The 9,380-nt window shown below is 55.5% G+C and overlaps 1 protein-coding gene across 2 annotated transcripts in view; it reads right to left on the reverse strand.

Moving 5' to 3' along the window:
- The window catches only part of FRMPD3 (FERM and PDZ domain containing 3), a 56,486-nt gene extending 52,023 nt beyond the window's left edge, over positions 1–4,463 (reverse strand). For both annotated transcript variants that reach the window (XM_032124118.1, XM_032124117.1), the window contains exon 1: positions 4,381–4,463. The gene's annotated coding sequence lies outside the window, so the exon portion shown is untranslated. The remainder of the gene's footprint in view (positions 1–4,380) is intronic.
- Positions 4,464–9,380: the final 4,917 nt, after the last annotated feature.

Consider the following 9,380-nt stretch of genomic DNA (forward strand, 5'->3'; position numbering starts at 1 on the left):
CAAGGCAGCACAGTAGTGCTGGTCAGATGTGAAAGGCCCATAATCAAAGACCCCAGGGTGCCTCACCTTGCTCTCCAGTGGAGAGCTGCATCTGCCTCACATGGAGACACACGTGTGTCCCCACCTGCAACAAGCCATCTCTGCACGTTCCTCTGTGCCATTCACCACCAGCACCTGGCACAAGACTCGCCTGTGTGTGTGTATGTATCTATTGATACAAAACCAGGCTTCCTGGGCAATCAATAATGCTATTTAAGAGGTAAGTCTTGCTATTGACTGGCTGTTGAGCCCAGCTCCTGCTTAATTTAAAAGAGAGGGAGAATGGCGAGGGAGCTCGGAAGCGTTCCCAACATCACCAGGCATCCGTGTGCGTGCTCAGGCTGTGCAGGCAGGGATGGGGGGGTCAGGGATGGAGGTATGGCATGGCAGAAGCACAGTGAATTTTACACAGTGGAGGATCTGTGCACTCCTGGGAGACAAAAGGCCCATCTGTGAATGCGTGTGAGCACTCGCAGTACTGAGCAGAAATTAAAACTGGGCATGGCGCTCCCTCAGTCTGGCTGTGGCTGAACCAGGTTTGAGGCTCTTCAACCATCCTGCACCCAGCCATGGTGTTCTGGTCATCACTTCAAGTGGCATGAAAGAGCTTCTTGACTGCCAAGTCCTCAGAGATGGCTCCTGGCCATCATGTCCCTGTCCTGGCTGCAGAAGTCTCTGCTCAGGTACATGTAGGGCCTTCCCCAGCCCTCTCCTGGCTCTCCATTTTCAGGGAAGACAAGTCCCACCATAACAGGTGAGAGCAGAGGATGAGCAGAGCTCACTCAGCCTCACAGGAGAAGGCTGTGAAGCAGCCATCCCTCTCTTCCCTGTGGGGGACAGCCACCCCTTACAAGGATTAAAATTCAGCCAGATCAGAGATTTCCAGCCCTCCAAGGTGCATGGAGCTGAACACACCCCCAGAAGGAGCCACAGAAGAAGAAAAACTCTGTTTTAGGTGGATCAAGTGGAAAAAGGTGTGTCCTTCAACAAGCCAGAGGCAGCTTCCAGCCCCCAAAGCCACCACTTAGATGAGCTGCACGGCTTGATGGTGCCATTTTTCCTTGCACATTCCAAAGTGCTTCTCCCTGGCTGATGTGGATCCATGTCTCTGTCCCCTACTTTCAAAGCTGGAGCAACCCATCGGTGCTGTGAGTGGGGAGGAGCACACCCAAACAAGCCCTGCTCTGTCAGGGAGCCAAAGGCCCCGTTACATCAGCTCATCACCCTCTTCCCTTTGCAGGCTCCAAGACATCACCCAGGGATGTCCTGGGAGAGGAGGATGGCATCGAAAAGCATCTCAGCCCTGGGAGATGTGGGCTGTTTCTGCCCCACGGTGCGAGAGATGGGAGCAGCCTTGCTGCCCCAGTGATGACGTGGGGACCCGTTCTCAGCCCATGATCTCAGCCTTGTTCCAGCCAGTCTGGATGCTCCTCAAGGCAGCACCCAACTTGATCTTTATCTAAAAGATATCTTTATCTTTTTTTCACTATAAAACCATGGAGCCTGAGTGCTGGAGCTTCCCTGGAAAAGGACACAGAACTCATGGGTATGAATCAGGAGAGAGGCTCGCTACTGATTTCAGTGTGATGGAGGAAGGACCAGTGCTAAGGCAAAGCTGAGGACTTGAGGATTTGTCCTTCAGTGTCAGGGTGCAGCCACCAAGCAAACGATAAAAACATCTTCCTGCTATCCTGGGGCTGTGACTGGAGGTAAAATCCCAGCTCTGCAGATCCACGGGCAAGTCCCGGAGCTCTACTCAGCCCCAGCATTGCAGGTCAGCTCCCAGGAGCTCAGGTGGTGAACATGAAGGTGGCTGGTGCAAACAGCATCTTCTCTCCTGACTTCTTCCCACTCGAGGACTTTTCCTGTGCTAGACAGGGCTCTGCGCTTTTCAGTTCCAGTTCAAAGCTCCAACCGGCCTGCTCTAAGGCAGAAATGAGCTCCAAGGCTCACTGCTGTTAACTGTAAGCATGTGGCTGCCCTCCTGCCTTAGGAAGATTGAGGCCAACAGGTCCCTTGTGCTCCCTAGTACATGTTGTGGCACCTCTTCCCTTCTGCAGCCTTATCCCCAGCACTGCACCCCTTGGCTTACAGAGAGGCACCAGGCCTGAGCCCACTTCAGTTGCATCCCCACTGTGCTCCCCATACCTGCCCCTGTGCAAAGAGGACGTGGGTTTGTGTCTGCTCCACGGGTCCATCCTCAACAAGTGATCTCAATTCCCTTGAGCTGATCAAGCTTCCTGGGCAGCCGAGTGAGCTGCTGGGCAGCCAGCAGCACTGGTCCCCGGGGACAGGATTGGGGACTTCACACCAGGACAAGCCACAGCAGCTTGTCAGCTGGCAGGGACAGCCCTCGGTGCCAGCAGTGCTGAAGCCCTGGGAAGGGGCAGACATGCTCCAGCTGTGGGATGCTGGTGGCTCAGTGCTATCCGTGGCGGAGCACTCAACCAGCAGTGCCCTGTGCCCCCCACCATGGGTCGGTCTTGCAGCAATGCTGAAGTTGTGGCTTGCAAGTGGAGCTGCAGCACAGTGGCTGTTGCCATGCCAATCCAGTGGCCAGCTGGCACCTTGAACTGTCAAACCAGGAGAGCAGCCACGGTATCAACCCATGCCAGGGAGTCCCAAGGGGCTGATTTCCCCCACGGGCTCCTGCAGCAGCATCACAGAGCCTGAGGAGCTCAGCTGCTCTCAGCACCAGGCACTCCTCGATGCTCCCACCACTCCACAGCCCTGCACTGTCACAGCCCGGCTCCAGCCAGAAGCTGTTTACACACACGAGCAATGGCTGGTCCCCGCTGTCCTGGTGGCTGTGAGGTGACAGCCACAGTGGAAGGAGACAGCAGCATGGCAGCAAACGCCAGAGAAAGTTCAGCATCATGGGGGTCCTCAGAGAGCAGGAGGCTGGAGGCTCAGCCACACGCTGGTGCTCTAAGGCACAGGGACAGGGCACTGCCTGGGCAGGAAATGACCACAGGGGATGTGGGAGCCAAAAAAACCCCAACTTGTTATGAAAAATAAAAAAAGGATGCTGTTTTTCTTGCTGCTCAGGTGCAGCATGAACTCCTCACTGCAGGACGACATGGATGCCAGCAGCTCACGGATGGGTATGGAGGGCTGCTAAACTTGGGGAGCATCCTGCCAGGGTCTGTGCCCAGATCAGAGGCAGTGCCAGCCCTCCCCTGCACTCAGCACCTTCCTCCTCCCAAAGAGGGGCCATGGGCTCAGCCTCCCTTGGGCTTGACCCAGAACCACTCTGCCCTCCAGGCAATCTCATGCCAGCAGAGGTTCTCACACACCAGAACACACAACCCAGCCCACCCTGGTGCAAACCAGCTTTTCTCTCGTCGACCTTTCCATTGTAGACATGGGGAAACTGAGGCACTGGAAGGCTGAAGGTGGCACACAGCCCACTGGTTGTCATCATAGAAGAGAAAGGTGAGAATGTTTTCAAACTGCACTTCCTCAAAAGCAAGCCACGTCCCTCTACCAGTACTGCTGCCGACAAGGAGGAAAACTCATCCCATCCAAATTGCTCTAAAATAGGAAAATGAGGGAAAAAAACCAAACCCAAACAAGCCTCAAGCCAGAAGCCAAGTGCCTTCGTCTCTGTTCTTTCAGCTCAATCAGGCACGCTTCATGATGGCAACTGCCATGATACCAGACTAGTAGCAAGAACATTGTCACCCAGGAGCATGCCAAGGTGACCTGAGGGGGAAGTGGCAGAGCTCCCTGCCCCGAGCCCCACTTTCTCTGCTCAGCCTTGCCCTGCCCAGGGCCCCGCGATTGGGAAAGCCATCTCAAGTGCGTGCGGTGCTCAGCCGCACCGATCCGACCCAGATCACGCGAGCCGCTCCAGCCAGATTCCTCCTCCCGTGCATCTCGGCGCGTACCTCCCGCGGATGCACCGCTACCGAGACAGCGACAGGGAGACGGGGCAGCGGCACGGCCAGGAACGGGGTACCCCATCACCACCCCGGCACCAGCAGAAGGCCACAGGCACATCTCCAGCTGACCCTGCGTGCTGAGCTCCCAGCGGAGGACGAGACAGAGCTCTGCTCCAGCTCCTCCACGCCAGCGATGGCTTTCTGGGCACCCCGCGCCCGGGGAGCTGGGCATCCCTTGTAACACGCCGCGGGAGAAGCGGAGCGGCCGGGCACCGGGACGCGAGGAGGCGCCGGGGAGGGGGCGGCAGGCGCCCGCCTCTCGCAGTCCCCTTGGTCCCGCCGGAGCATCCCGGGGCAGCCGGCGAAACTCCCCGTGCGGCGCGCAGGACCGACGGGTGTCCCCGCCCCGAGCCCGCGGCACCGCGGCGGGCAGCGCTCGCCCCCGGCAAGGGCTCACCTGGGCTCCGCCGCCGCCGCTCCCTCAGGAAGCCCCGCGGGTGAGGCGGGCGGCGCGGCGGGCGGGCAGGGCAGGGCTCCCGCAGCCCCCCGCCGCCGCCGCCCCCATGGCCCGCCGCCCTCAGCGCTCGGACGGGGCCCGCCGCCGCTGCTGCCGCCGCCCCGCAGCGCCCGCCCCCGCCATGCCGGCCCGGCCCGGCCCGGCCCGCTGCTCCCGTGCCCGCGGCGGCGGCGAGCGCGGTGCGCGGCTCTGCGGGGCGAGGGCGGGCGGCGGCTCGGCGGGGCGGGGCGGGACGCGGGGCGGGCGGAGGCGGGCGGACCCCCCCTGGCCGGGGGCTGCGGAGCCCTCCCGCCCCCGCCCGCCCCGCCCGGGACCGGCGGGCATCTCCCCCGAGTCCCTGCGGGGTGCGCACGGACGGGCGCTCTCGGTGGCTACCGGAGGGCCGGGATTTCGGCAGCGGTCATCGGAGGAGCCCCTCGCCCACCTCCTCGCGCCCCGTCCCCAGCCGCAGCATCTCTGCCGTGTCTCCCGCCGGGTGTCCTCGCTCCAGCCCCGCGGCGTTGGAGGCGGCCCGGCGGGCAGGCACCGCAAACCCCCGCACCTCCCGCGCCCCTTCCCGGCAGCCGGGTGCCTCCCCCAGCCTGCCCGGGCGCCCGCCTGCCGCGGCAGGGGCTCCTTCCCCGAGCAGCCGCCAGTTTCGGGCCGCCACTGGCCTGCCCTGCAAGCCCCTCTGCCTGTGGCACTTCTCCTTGAATGCCGCTTGCCATGTTGTCATCGCTAAACGTCATGAAACCTTTCTGCAGTGCTTCATTAGCTTTTTTGTTAATTACCTTTAGACATCATATATGATGTGCAAACCTTGTCACCATACTCCTCATGCCCTTTTCCAAAGGCATGGGATTGTCTGCCCGCCCGTCCATAGGTAACTCCATGGTAACCACCCTCCCAGTCTTGGCGGGGAAAAAAAATAAACAAAACCTCTTAAGGAAACTACATTATCAATGCATGAAAGGAGGCTTGTGTGCATTTCTTACAAATAGATTGAGAAGCAAGGGCTGGGAGTTAGGTTACCATGGAATTGGGGAATTCAAGTACACTATTAGCTGGCTAACGTACTCAAGAAGGAATAATAGATTTGCAAACCACGAATTCCTCCTTTGAAAATATGACTGACTTCCATCATATGACTTGCCACATCTTCCCATTCTATTCTTTATCAGAGCTTCAAGCAACTCATTTGCTCTGTACAGAAGTTGGATATAGTTTCCTGGCTCTAAGCTTTTACAGAAATTGCAGTCACAATTGCTGCCTCCTGACTCTATGATCTCAGTGCTCATCCCAGGAGCAGGGCACCCAGCCCCATTGGTAGTTTAGTAACTCCATGCTGCTCCTCCTCGAGAGCTTGTAAGGAAATCCTGCCTAGTCCTGGCAATCTCTTGCTCTCCATCTCATCAGTATTTTCCAAAAGCATTTTCTGACATTTCGGTTTAGGAGAGTTCTTTAGATTTATCTGCTATAGGAAAGGGCAGAGTATGTGAATTTTCCAACATCGTCCATGGCAGATCCTGTTGTAAAGGGATTCATTTAAGTTTTATGTGATGCCCTTATGTCAGAGCTTTTTGCAGCCACAGAAACACAAGAATCTAGCACAGCACTGGCTGCCTTTCTTCTAAATGACCTTGGCATAGTCTTCAATACATGTTATGATTTTAGCATGTCACACCTTAAAACTTGTCTCATCCCAAATTTATATCCTCTCTTGTTTTCCCTGTTTGACACAGCACGCACCTTTGAAGGTTGTCTGTTGACATCTAATTGTCTCCTTTACATGTCTATCTTAAACCTGTTTGCATTTTTTGGCCCTTTACAGATACAACTATAAAATTTAAAAGAGTATTCCCAGAATGAAGATTGGGAAGATATAGCAAAGCTTAAATGGTTTTCTAGATTTCAATGTCAGAACTTATTCCACAAAATAAAACATCCCTCTCTCTAAATGTCTGTACATGAAGACATCCCCCACAAAACATAACTTGTTCCCTGTGGAGTTTGAGGATTTGTTCATTTGTGCCCAACTGCTTATATACACCTGTTAGATTTTCTTTCTTTGTGTTTGGATGCTGGTATAAAGCCTGCTTAAAGGCAAGAGGCAAGTGCCTCTGAGCAGCAGTATCATCTGCGAGAGTTTTACTCTTTCAGCTGCGTTTTTGGCAAAGTTTCCTTATTTTTGCATAGCTTATTTGCCAGACAACTGTTGTGCAGTTGGTGTTGGGTGAGAGTTGGGAAGCAGTGGGAAACTGTAACATGAGCAACTTGCTCCTTATCCTGTGCACTTCCTGCGAGGGAAACACAAATTGACTTCTTTTCCTTGGGCACCTGAATCATTCCTCTGTGGTTATATGTTGCCCTCTTCAAATGTTTTAAGACTCCCTCCCTGGTACAGTTAATTCAGAGACCGTCCACTGGCATCTCCTAATCTCACAGTGCCATCACCACACACCGCCTTCCCATGGGTGCCCTGCCCTTTGCTGCGTGTCCCCAGCTCCGTGCCGCAGGATGGGACAAAGACTGCTGGGTTTGCACTGCAGCACTTGCCACTCTTCCACGCTGCTGCTCCGTGCTGGATGAGCCCTTAGGGAGTCAGCGGCTTTATTGCCTTCCCCCCAGGGACTCTTGCTGTCCGCGTTGACAAGGTGAGAGTTTCACTGCAGCACTGGGAGAACCTCAGATGACACTCTGCAGGGGCTTTTGATAGTCAGAAAGAGCAGCAGAATGGAGGTGAGACCAAGACAACAAATGTACACCACAGAGCTCATGGCAAGCAAGAAACAAACTTCCATGGGGCTCCTGTTCTCTGAAGAAATGAGTAACAGCAGTCATGGCTGCCCCAGTGCTGGAGGCTCGGGTAAAGGAAGAGGACACCAGCATGTGGCAGAGGTATCACGGAGCCAGTCAATGGGCACAGCCACGGATCAAAACAGTGATGCCGGTGGTACCAGTTGTAGCTGTAAGAACACCTGCCCTGGTACAACCCTCGCTGCCCCAGGAACAGCACCCAGGGGGGAGCAGATGAGGGGAGAAGGTGGGGAGCACGGGTATCACACTTGTGTAAGGTGGACTGATGAGAAGGGGATCTGTGCACACCTGGGTTTTCTTTCCTCCACAAGAAAAGCAGAGCAGACCCCTCCTACTCTGTCCCTCGCTCCAAGTCAGAGGGAGTAGGAGAAATCACGACTACCTGATGCCTGCTTGGCAGTTGTCATGAAACAAGGCTGGCAGCTGCCAAGCCAGATCCCTGTCGCCTGGGAAGAGCTGCACTGTCATGACGGGGCAGGACTGGCACACACCGCAGACCCAGCCCTACCTGCACAAGGCTGAAGAGTCCTCAGATTCCAAACCATACGAGGAGCTTCTTCCTCAGGACAGAAATGAGCTGCAAGACCTCTCAGTTGGGTTTGGGGACCGACATTTAACCCCAGCAGTGCCAGGAGCTGCAGCAGGGAGGAAATTCACGTCTAGTCCCAGCTCAGTGTGAAAGTCAGCACGCTGTTGGGGTGGTGGTTCAGAGTTCCTCCTGCTGGGTGTTGAGGGAAGGCTGTTGTGGAGTAAACATCCCATTAAGTCAAGAAAAAAAACAAGAAGAGCTTGCAAAGCCCCGTGGGGTGGGAGGCAAACAGCTCTATCAATGCTTGAGAGCGAGCAGTTTATATAATCAACAGGCTCACCAGCTGGGAGGAGAGCAGCAGCACGAGGGAGCAGAGCTGGGAGCAGCAGGAAACCATTGCCTTTTCCAAAGGGTTTGTCACCAGCGGGCAGGACAGGCTGGCACCTGCAATTATTTCGGAGGACTGTGGAGATCATAGAATATCCTGAATTGGAAGGGACCCACGAGGATTGTCGAAGTCCACCTTGACAAATACCAAGGAAGGTCGTTCCTCTGTGATTTGCCTCATACTTCAGATGTTTTCCCCACCAAGGAAGGCGGGAAAAAGTGTTTCTGTCTCCCACTTGGGTGCTGATATTCAAGAAACCTGTTGGATATCAACTTTGGAAATCTCAGATTTAAACAGGTATTGGGTGTCACCCCAAAGCTGAGGGCAGGCCGGGTGGGGGGCAAACATGCACAGGCACCAAGGGAAGTCAGGCTGAGAGTATAAGCTCCCAAAGCCAGGAACCCTCCCAGCCCAAAGCCCTGGGGCTCCAAGCCCAGTCCCTGCAGGGATGCAGCACCCAGGGAACAGCTACCCTGGAACTGCTGTGGGTGCTGATCCACCTGGAGGTCCCAGCAGGATGAGGCTGGGTGCGGGAGAGGTGGTGGATACTGGTTGTCTGTTCTGGCTGCAGCAGCAGAGAAGTGCCAGGGCTGGCTGGGGAGACAAAAGCTCTCTAGATAGAGAGTAGATATGTCCATCTGCACAAATCTGCTGGAGCTGCCAGTCATCTCACCCAGCCCCTTCCAAAAGCCAGCAGCAACGGGGAGCGGCGCTGGGAAGCCAAATGCCTTTGCTAATTGGACCTGTTACCATGTTTGCTTGTTTGTTTGGGTGGTTTTTTTTTTTTTTTTGTGGTTTCCCTTCCAGGCTGTGGTGGGAGCCTGGGCTCAGAATCACAGAATGGTTTGAGTTGCAAGGGACCTTAAAAACCATCTTGCTCCAGCCTATGCCAGGGCTTCACCACCCTTACAATAGAGAGTTTCTTCCTGATGTCTAATCTAACCTTCTTTCATCTTACAGCCTTTACCCCTTGTCCTATCACTTCAGGCCCTTGTTCAAAGCCCCTTTCCAGCTCTCTTGGAGCCCCTTTAGGCACTGGAAGGGGCTCTAGGGTCTCCTTGGAACCTTCCCTTCTCCAGGCTGGACTCTTCCATCTCTCTCAGTGTGTCCTTATAGGATCATCTGGGCCCTGCCAGGTGCTCTAACCCATGCTGGGATCCAAGACGTGGAGGGCAATGAGTTCAATAATCTTGAAGAGTAAATTTTTTGCCCATCCCATTCCTTGTG

Source organism: Corvus moneduloides, chromosome 14 (genome assembly GCF_009650955.1).
Source record: "Corvus moneduloides isolate bCorMon1 chromosome 14, bCorMon1.pri, whole genome shotgun sequence".
NCBI classification, from domain to species: Eukaryota; Metazoa; Chordata; class Aves; order Passeriformes; family Corvidae; genus Corvus; species Corvus moneduloides.